The following is a 9,834-nucleotide window of genomic DNA, read 5'->3' as shown; positions in this document are numbered from 1 at the left end:
ATCCATCTTTAACCTGGTGCTTTTCCATTGGGGGGTGGGGGTGGGAACCCAGAGGGAGAAAGGATTCCCATCTTATGCAAAAGATATATAAGTGGGTGAAACAGAGAAATGAGAGAGCCATCATGAGGAATCCCCTAGCTACCACCTGAGCTGGAACAAGGACTGTACCAGGGAAAGGATTGTGCCCAGACTAGGAAGCCTCCAGTCTGTGAAAGAGACTTATTGAAACATCTTTCAGGGTGAGATTTTATCTGTACTCAGTTGTATTACTGTATTAGGCTTAGATTTGCGTGTTTTATTTTATTTTGCTTGGTAATTCACTTTGTTCTGTCTGTTACTACTTGGAACCACTTAAACCCTATTTTCTGTATTTAATAAAATCACTTTTTACTTATTAATTAACCCAGAGTATGTATTAATACCTGGGGGGGGGGGGGGCAAACAACTGTGCATATCTCTCTATCAGTGTTATAGAGGGTGAACAATTTATGAGTTTACCCTGTATAAGCTTTATCCAGGGCAAAACAGATTTATGTGGGGTTTGGACCCCATTGGGAGTTGATCATCTGAGTGTTAAAGACAGGAACACTTCTGTAAGTTGTTTTCAGTTAAGGCTACAGCTGTTAGGGAACGTGGTTCAGATCCTGGGACTAGCGGGTCTGGCTCAAACCAGGTAGGGCACTGAAGTGCTAAGCTGTCAGCGCAGGAAAGCGGGGCCAGATGTAGTCTTGGCACATCAGTTGGCAGCTCCCAAGGGGGTTTCTGTGATCCAACCTGTCACAGTGGGATTAGGGATTAGCAGAAACCTGGGAGCCAGCTCTCTTCTCTAATCCAGACCAGCCCTCTGTACCAAAGGAGGTGCTGTGGGGTCCAAGCATGGGGCCCCTAAGGTGCTGCAGGCTCCTTTCAGATACCAGCTGCTTAGCCCTCCCCCACCTGCCTCTGGGAGGAGGGCAACAAGTGCCTTTCCCCAGCCCCGCTAGATGCCCATGGCCACCTGGTGACTCAGAGCTAGAAATGGAGCCCAGCAGCCTGGCTCCCGGCTCTGCCCACTCACAGTCTAGGCGACCCCCGTGGCCTGCGTTCCCTGCCCCCACTGGCCAAAGTCAGGGTGCCCGGCATTTCAGCCACTAGCCTAGGATGTGGGAGACCATGTTCAATTCCCTTCTCTGCCACTGGCTCTCTGTATGGCCTCAGGCAAGTCACTCACCTCTGGCCCTCAACTCCCATCAGTGCGATGGGGCCAATGGCCCTGCCCATGGGGGGTGAGGATAAATGCAGTCGGGGGGTGAAATGCCAGATACTTATGGTGGGGCATCTAAGAACACATGGTCAATAACCCTAAATGCTATGGGCTCATTAGTGGATCAGTCCCTGCGTTCCCCCCAGCCCAGGGCCAGCCCCCCTGTGTCCTGATGCTGTTGTCTGGAGCTGAGGGTCTGGTCTGTCTCTCACTCCCCTTCCCTGGAGGGTAGGAATCTTCCCTCCTGCCTGCTCCCCCCACTTCTGCACTCAGCAATCCACCGCCTGGTCTGGGGCAGGAACAGCTGAGAGGCCTGTGGGCAGGTGGCTCTGTGCTCTGGCCGATCTTCCTGAGGGGCCCCCAGGGGCCCAGGTGAGAACTTCTGCCTTGGCCTGCTGTGGGTGGCTTTGGGGTGGGGCAGCAACCCAGGAGGCAGCTGCCTAGCAATCGCAACTGCTGCCTGCAGTCACCCAGGGGAGTTGGGGCAGGGAACCTGTACATGTCTGTTTCCTTCACACACACATACACATACACACACAAACACAAAATGGGGAACTGTACTGCCAGAGTGCCCAGGGGGGCTGGCTGCAGACCCAGCAGGGACCCGCTCTCTGCCACAGGGAACTCATGGTTCAAGGAGACAAACAATGGTTGAGGACAGAGAGGAGGGGGCCAGGTGTGGCCCCTGGGGCGGCTGGACTTGGAACTGGTTTCATGATATTTCTAAGTTCGTTCCAGAGCACGGCGAAGTCCGTCCCACTGCTGCAGGGACGAGGCCACAAGGCTTTGGGATCCGGCCTTGGGGTTTCAGGATCTGGCCCTCAAATCCGGTCACTGAGCTTTGGGTTCCGTCCCCCAGCCACATGGCGGCAGGCTCCAGCCCTGGGCTCACCCCCTCCCTCCCATTTCTCCCGTCCCTATTGCCTCCTCAGGCCCCAGACTTCAACCGCATGCTCCGTTCCTTGGCCGCAGGGCTCCAGCCCCAGGATCCGGCCAAGGGTCTTCTGGCTCTGGTCCCCAGCTGTGAGGCAGCAAGTACTGGCCCCAGGCTCACCAACCCCCGATTACCCCAGCCCACTCTGCCTCTTCCGGCCCTGGGCTTTGTCCACATGCTCAATCCCCTGGCCGCGGGGCTTCAAGCTCAGGCCATGGGATCCGGCTGCAGGGCTTTCGGCTTTCTGGCTCAGGCTCTTGGCCATGCAGTGGCAGGTGCAGGCTCCTAGCTCATCCCCCCCACACCATCAACTTTGGCCCCTTCTGCCCCTCCCACTCTCCCCATTGCCCCTGGGACCCACTGCCTCCTCCAGCTCCATTTCCAGTCCCCCCTGGGCCTCCGCTGCCTCCATACCTACCTCCCCATCCATGGCTTAATTTGTCTCCAGGCTTGCTGGGGCTGTGTAAGTGCTGTGAAAAGTGATATTTGTATGTTTGGTAACGTCATTTTTCACAGCAGACTGAGTAGCTAGCTGGGAGTCTGGGAAAATTAACATACAAGTATCACTTTTCACAGCAGCAGATTTACTAGCTCGCCAGGCTAAAAATAACCAAAGCAACCAAAAAAGAAAAAAAAAAAACCTACAACAAACAAGAGAAGAACATGCAAAGCACCTTTTTTGCGTTTCTATTCTGCTTAGGGCCAGTAAACAATAAAGACAACTGGACTTTATTTTTATTATTCAGTCTGCAAAAAACCCCCAAATCCTACATAAATAAATTACACTGGTTTGGACATGGATATGTGCATATTTGTTTATTTTTCCTATAGTTAGGCGACCAGCAAGAGTCGCCGCCGCTGGTGAGGGGCCCCTGCGGAATGGTCAGGGATAAGAAAATTAGGGGAGATGAAAGAACTGAGTGTTGACCTACGAACGACTGATTCGTGTAACACCAGGATTGTCCAGTGTCGCAGTGAACACCTTCGTGTAGTGATCTCTAGCCGTATTCATTTTCTGTGTGGAAAAAATGGAGCAGTTTATTTAGCCATCATGAACTGGTTTGCTCCATTATTAATGCATTGTGTAAACATGGAGGACGGAATAAGGCTGCACTGCCCAGAAACCTTGTGGCAAGGCTTTTGGGGTACCTCCAGGAGAGCTTCATGGAGATGTCCCTGGAGGATTTCCTCTCCATCCCCAGACACGTTAACAGACTTTTCCAGTAGCTGTACTGGCCGCGAATGCATCCCAAGTCCCCAGGGCAAAGTAATCATTAAAAAACGCTTGCTTTTAAAACAATTTTTATATTTTAAAAGGTAAACTCACCTGAGGTCCCTTCCATGGGGTCATGGTCTTGGATACTGGCTTGGGAGGGTTGGGAGGGTACTTCAGTCAGGCTGAGAAAAAGATCCTGGCTGTTGGGGAGAACGGAGTGCTGGGTGCTCTCTGCAAGCTCGTCCTCGTCCTCCTCTTCCCCATCCTCAGAATCCTCAGGTGTAGCTGATGAGACTATCCCCAACCCGGAATCCACGGTCACAGGTGGGGTAGTGGTGGCGGCCCCCCGTAGAATTGCATGCAACTCGGCGTAGAAGCGGCATGTCCGCGGCTCTGACCCGGAGCGACCGTTTGCCTCCTTTGTTTTTTGATAGGCTTGTCTGAGCTCCTTGACTTTCACGCGGCACTGATCTGAGTCCCTATTGTGACCTCTCTCCATCATGCCCTTGGAGATTTTTTCAAAAGTTTTGGCATTTCGTCTTTTAGAACGAAGTACTGCTAGCATTGAATCCTCTCTCCATATAGCGATCAGATCCAGTACCTCCCGTACGGTCCATGCTGGTGCTCTTTTTCGATTATCGGACTGCATGGTTACCTGTGCTGATGAGCTATCTGTGGTCACCTGTGCTTTCCACGCTGGGCAAACAGGAAATGAAATTCAAATATTCGCGGGGCTTTTCCTGTCTACCTGGCCAGTGCATCCGAGTTCAGATTGCTGTCCAGAGCAGTCACAATGGTGCACTGTAGGATAGCTCCCGGAGGCCAATACCATCGAATTGCGGCCACACTAACCCTAATTCGAAATGCTAAAATCAATTTTGGCACTACTCCGCTTGTCGGGGTGGAGTACAGAAATCGATTTTAAGAGCCCTTTATTTCGAATTAAATGGCGTCGTTGTGTGGACGGGTGCAGGGTTAATTCGAATTAACGCTGCTAAATCTGAATTAAAGTCGTAGTGTAGACCAGGCCTAATATAGTGAGGGGATACTGAAAACCTGATTCACCATATGAGAGGTTCACCGATCATAAAGGACCAGATGCTTATCCCCAGGTCTATGTGAATCTCAGGTCTTTCCCAAATATCATGCTGTCAGCCAATCCTTAATAACTAAATCTAAGATTTATTGTTAAAAGAAAGAAGAGAGTTACAAATGGTTAAAAGATCAATATCCGTACAAGTGACTTTCAATGTTCATAGTTCAGGATCACAACAGTGATGGAATAAACTGCTGGTTTGTAAAAGTCTCTCTGGAATCATCCCAACAGATCAGAATCCAAAGGCAGCTTAGATGTAAAGTCTGTTAGTTTTTTCCATGCATTTTCCAGGTTATTCCAAATGATTATTTGGAAAATCTCTGTCCTATGGCTTACACGCTCCCTGTTCAAAGTTTAAGCAGACTAGATATGACAGGATCAGGCCTGAGTCTTCTCTTTTATAGCTATTCTAGCAGGCTGACAAGCCTACCTCACAGAAATTGTCACAGCAGGACCTTCCCCCAATGCAGATCACCTGTTGTACTTTGCTTTGAAGATAATCTTCTATTTCCTGTGCATACACAGTAAACTAGTTACATTCATTCACATAAGGTAATTAGCCGTTCTTCCATTATAACACAGATTGTTAAGCTGAAGATAATGTAGAAATGATTGGTTTCCTGAAGTGTCTTACATCTTTGATTTTCAGGTTAACTGAACACCTTGCATACATAATTAAGGCAATTAAGACATGAAAGGGAATTAGCATCTACAAGCTAATTTGGTTACATTGTGACACTTCTAACCGGGTATAGATAAACACAGACAAATACACTTAGCCTCTATGGTTCATTTTTGAATGAGTTGATGATTGCTAGACTAATACATCTCTTTGAAATTCACATGCAAGTGAACTGTCTGGATAGAGTAGAAGCGCCTGTTGTTAAGTTATTATGGATCCATAAGAGGCACAGGTTGACTGGTCTGCCAGTGTCACAAATGCATTCTTGGTTCTTATGCTCCCAGGATTATTCATAGATTCATAGATTCATAGATTATAGGACTGGAAGGGACCTCGAGAGGTCATCGAGTCCAGTCCCCTGCCCGCATGGCAGGACCAAATACTGCCTAGACCATCCCTAATAGACATTTATCTAACCTACTCTTAAATATCTCCAGAGACGGAGATTCCACAACCTCCCTAGGCAATTTGTTCCAGTGTTTAACCACCCTGACAGTTAGGAACTTTTTCCTAATGTCCAATCTAGACCTCCCTTGCTGCAGTTTAAACCCATTGTTTCTGGTTCTATCCTTAGAGGCTAAGGTGAACAAGTTCTCTCCCTCCTCCTTATGACACCCTTTTATATACCTGAAAACTGCTATCATGTCCCCTCTCAGTCTTCTCTTTTCCAAACTAAACAAACCCAATTCTTTCAGCCTTCCTTCATAGGTCATGTTCTCAAGACCTTTAATCATTCTTGTTACTCTTCTTTGGACCCTTTCCAGTTTCTCCACATCTTTTTTAAAATGCGGCGCCCAGAACTGGACACAATACTCCAGCTGAGGCCTAACCAGAGCAGAGTAGAGCGGAAGAATGACTTCTCGTGTCTTGCTCACAACACACCTGTTAATGCATCTGTGACGAACTGGGCCTGTTCTCACTGTGGTCTGTGAATGCTGACAGGGAAGTGTGGCTGAATAGTCTGCATTGGGGGATGGGAGACAGCCCGAGGGCGCATACCTAAGTGTGTAACACGAGAACCCAGGGAGGGGTTGAAGGCCAGGTGACTCCTTAGCCCGGGAAACTGAACAAAGGCTGTGGGAGGGGTCGCTGAAGGGGAGTGTGGGAAGCAGGCTGGAGAGATGGCTGGGGGGCAGAGATGGCTCTGACCTCCCAAGGGGGGCTGGGACCCCAAGATGGACCAAACTGAGGGGGTCCCAGTTGTCTGTGCCTGCAAGACCTGTCTTGGACTGTATTCCTGTCATCCAAATAAACCTTCTGCTTTACTGGCTGGCTGAGAGTCATGGTGAATCGCAGGAAGCCGGGGGTGTAGGGCCCTGAGTCCCCCAATACTCCGTGACAACTGGTGGCAGCGGTGGGATCTACTGCACCCCGTGGACGGCGCTTCCTGCAGTAAGTGACTGGGGAGCAGTAAAACGAAGGGGGATTGACGGGGACCAGGCGTGCTGAAGAGTGAGAGAGAGACGGTTATTACCCCTGGGAGTGTGTGACCAGCGAGAAGGACTTTTGCAGTAACAGGGTCCCCCGGGGGGATCGCAGCGAGTGGTCCCAGGGGCGGAGGAGTCTGCAGCTCGACCCTGCCAGAGAGGTGGTGACCTCGAGAACGGCTGGCACACTAGGGGGCCCCCTGGGAACTGTGGGGAGCTGTGAGCACACAGGCCGGTGAGTGGTCAGCAGAAAGATGTATGCCAAGCGGCTTAAGAGCGACCTGGTGGAGCTGTGCAAGCAGAGGCGGCTGCGCATTGGGAGGCTCACCAAAGAACAGCTCATTGCCCAGCTGGAGGCGGAAGATCGCGCGAATGAACTGATCCCTGTGTCTCAGGGAAGCAGCCTGGCAAATGCAGCACAGGCACCAGTGTCTGTCCCAGCTGGGAGTGGTCAGCCGGCCGCTGAGGGCTTCCCGAGACCCCTCCCTCCTATGCCTAGGGGAAGGGTGGGGAGGAGCCCAGCAAATACCGAAGGCGCCGTGAACCCCCCGGCCAGCAGGGGGTCCCCCCGGCGAAGCCCACCGGCCAGCAGAGGATCCTCCCGGCGGCGTTCGGCATCCGGGGAGCGGAATTGGCTGGAATGGGAGAAAGAGCTAAAACTGAGAGAGCTGGAGGATCGTGAACAACAGAGACAGCATGAAGAGAGACAGCGTCAGCATGAACGGGAGGAGAAAGAGAGACAGCATCAGCGTGAACGGGAGGAGAATGAGAGACAGCGTCAGCATGACCTGGAACTGGCGAGATTGAAGGGCAGCGAACCCCCGGCTGCGGTGAGTGAGGGGGGACCCAGGACTGCACGGAGCTTTGATAAGTGCATCATGGCCCCATACAAGGAGGGGGAGGACATGGATGACTTCCTGGAGGCCTTTGAGACGGCCTGCGAGCTGCACCGTGTGGACCCCGCGGACAGACTCCGGGTCCTTACCCCCTTACTGGACCCCAAATCCGTGGCATTGTACCGCCAACTGGGAGAGGCAGAGAAAGGGGACTACGAACTATTCAAAAGGGCCCTGCTACGAGAGTTTGGGCTGACTCCTGAGATGTACCGGGAAAGGTTCCGGAGTCAAGATAAAACCCCTGAGATCTCATATCTGCAACTAGCCGCCCGCATGGAGAGATACGCCAGCAAGTGGGCTGGTGGGGCCCAGACGAAGGAGGACCTGATTAAACTGCTGGTACTGGAGCAACTGTATGACCGGTGCCCATCCGACCTGAGGCTGTGGTTGGTGGACAGAAAGCCAGAGAACCCGCGACACGCCGGGCAGCTGGCTGATGAGTTTGTAAAGAGCCGGTCAGGAGATAAAAGGGAGGAGTCCCAAAGGAACAGTCCCACCACAACGCAGAGAGAGAGTCACCATGGGACCTCCCCATGGGAAAATACAGAAAAAACCCATCAGAGGGGAGCATCCGGCATCAGGACCATCCGACCTACTCAAGGGGACCCATGGGACATGGGCTGCTACCACTGTGGCCAAAAGGGCCACATACGGGCCCAGTGCCCTAGGCTCAGGGACAGACTGAGCAGACCGAACCCACAGAGGGTTAACTGGGTAGAGACCCAGCCCGGCGAAAGGCAGCATTCCCAGGGAAGAGGGGCTGGCAGAGTACCACCTGCTAAGGAGGGAGGAGAGCTCCAGGCCAGCTCCTCTAGGGGGCTGGATGCTCCAGACTCAGGGTTTTTGGTTTATATGGTAGGCGCGGGGCTGTCCCTCCGGAGAGAGTACCTTGTTCCCCTGGAGGTGGATGGGAGGAAGGTCAATGGATACTGGGATACGGGCGCAGAGGTGACGCTGGCCCGGCCCGAGGTGGTGGCCCCAGATCAGGTGGTGCCCAACACCTACCTGACCCTGATGGGGGTGGGCGGAACACCAGTCAAAGTACCCGTGGCAAGGGTACACCTGAAGTGGGGGGCCAAGGAGGGCCCCAAGGATGTGGGGGTACACCCGTATTTGCCCACTGAGGTATTGATGGGGGGGGACCTGGAGAACTGGCCAAGCAACCCCCAAAAGGCACTGGTTGTGACCCGCAGTCAGAGCCGGCGAGGGGCACTGCGCCCTGGCCTTGGGGGGGGTGCCTTGCCTGAGGCGCAGGACCCTAACCTGGTGGGGAGGGAACGCCCAGGGACACGGCTCAGGGAGGCGGCAGCTTCAGGCCCAGCGGGCGAGGAAGAGCAGGTGGCCATCCCTGTCCCAGCTGCTGAGTTCCAGGCCGAGTTACAGAGAGACCCCTCCTTGCGGAAGATAAGGGACCTAGCCGACCTCAATGCGGTACAGACCATGGGACGAGGTGGCCGGAAAAGGTTCCTGTGGGAGAAGGGGTTCCTGTACCGAGAATGGGCTCCCCCAGGGGAAATGGAGTCAGGGGGGATCAGGAGGCAGCTGGTGGTACCCCAGAAGTATCGCCGCCAGCTGCTGTGCCGGGCCCATGATATTCCCCTCTCAGGGCACCAGGGAACCTGGCGTACCCAGCAGAGGCTGCTACGGAGCTTTTACTGGCCTGGGGTCTTTGTTACTGTCCGACAGTACTGCGGATCCTGTGACCCCTGTCAGAGGGGGAGGAAGGCCTGGGACAAGGGGAAAACAGCTTTAGGACCCTTGCCCAGCATAAAGGATCCTTTCCAGAGGGTGGCCAAGGTTAAAAGGGCGGCTCTAAACCAAGAGAGCCCAAAGCACAGACCTCCAGACTGGAGCGCTGGGAGAAGACCACAGCCCAGTTGGAACCCCAGAGGTATGGGGGTGGGAAAAGGGCACAGGCCGCATAAACCTTCCCACATGCGAACTGCGAGTGCCATCAAGCACCCCAACCTAAGGGGGGGGCGTGAAACTGAAGGGGCCTGGTGTAATTCCCACCAAGGAACTGGAGGGATGCGGGGGCATCCATGGGAACGGGGGTAGGTTCGAACTTCCCCGGGTCACTAGCTAAAGTGACCCTGCTCAGTTCGGTCTCGAAGGGGGGAGAGATGTGACGAACTGGGCCTGTTCTCACTGTGGTCTGTGAATGCTGACAGGGAAGTGTGGCTGAATAGTCTGCATTGGGGGATGGGAGACAGCCCGAGGGCGCATACCTAAGTGTGTAACACGAGAACCCAGGGAGGGGTTGAAGGCCAGGTGACTCCTTAGCCTGGGAAACTGAACAAAGGCTGTGGGAGGGGTCGCTGAAGGGGAGTGTGGGAAGCA

Source organism: Malaclemys terrapin, chromosome 23, assembly GCF_027887155.1.
Source record: "Malaclemys terrapin pileata isolate rMalTer1 chromosome 23, rMalTer1.hap1, whole genome shotgun sequence".
Taxonomy (NCBI): Eukaryota; Metazoa; Chordata; order Testudines; family Emydidae; genus Malaclemys; species Malaclemys terrapin.
The sequence above is the reverse complement of the archived record's forward strand: the minus strand, read 5'-3'. Positions refer to the sequence as shown.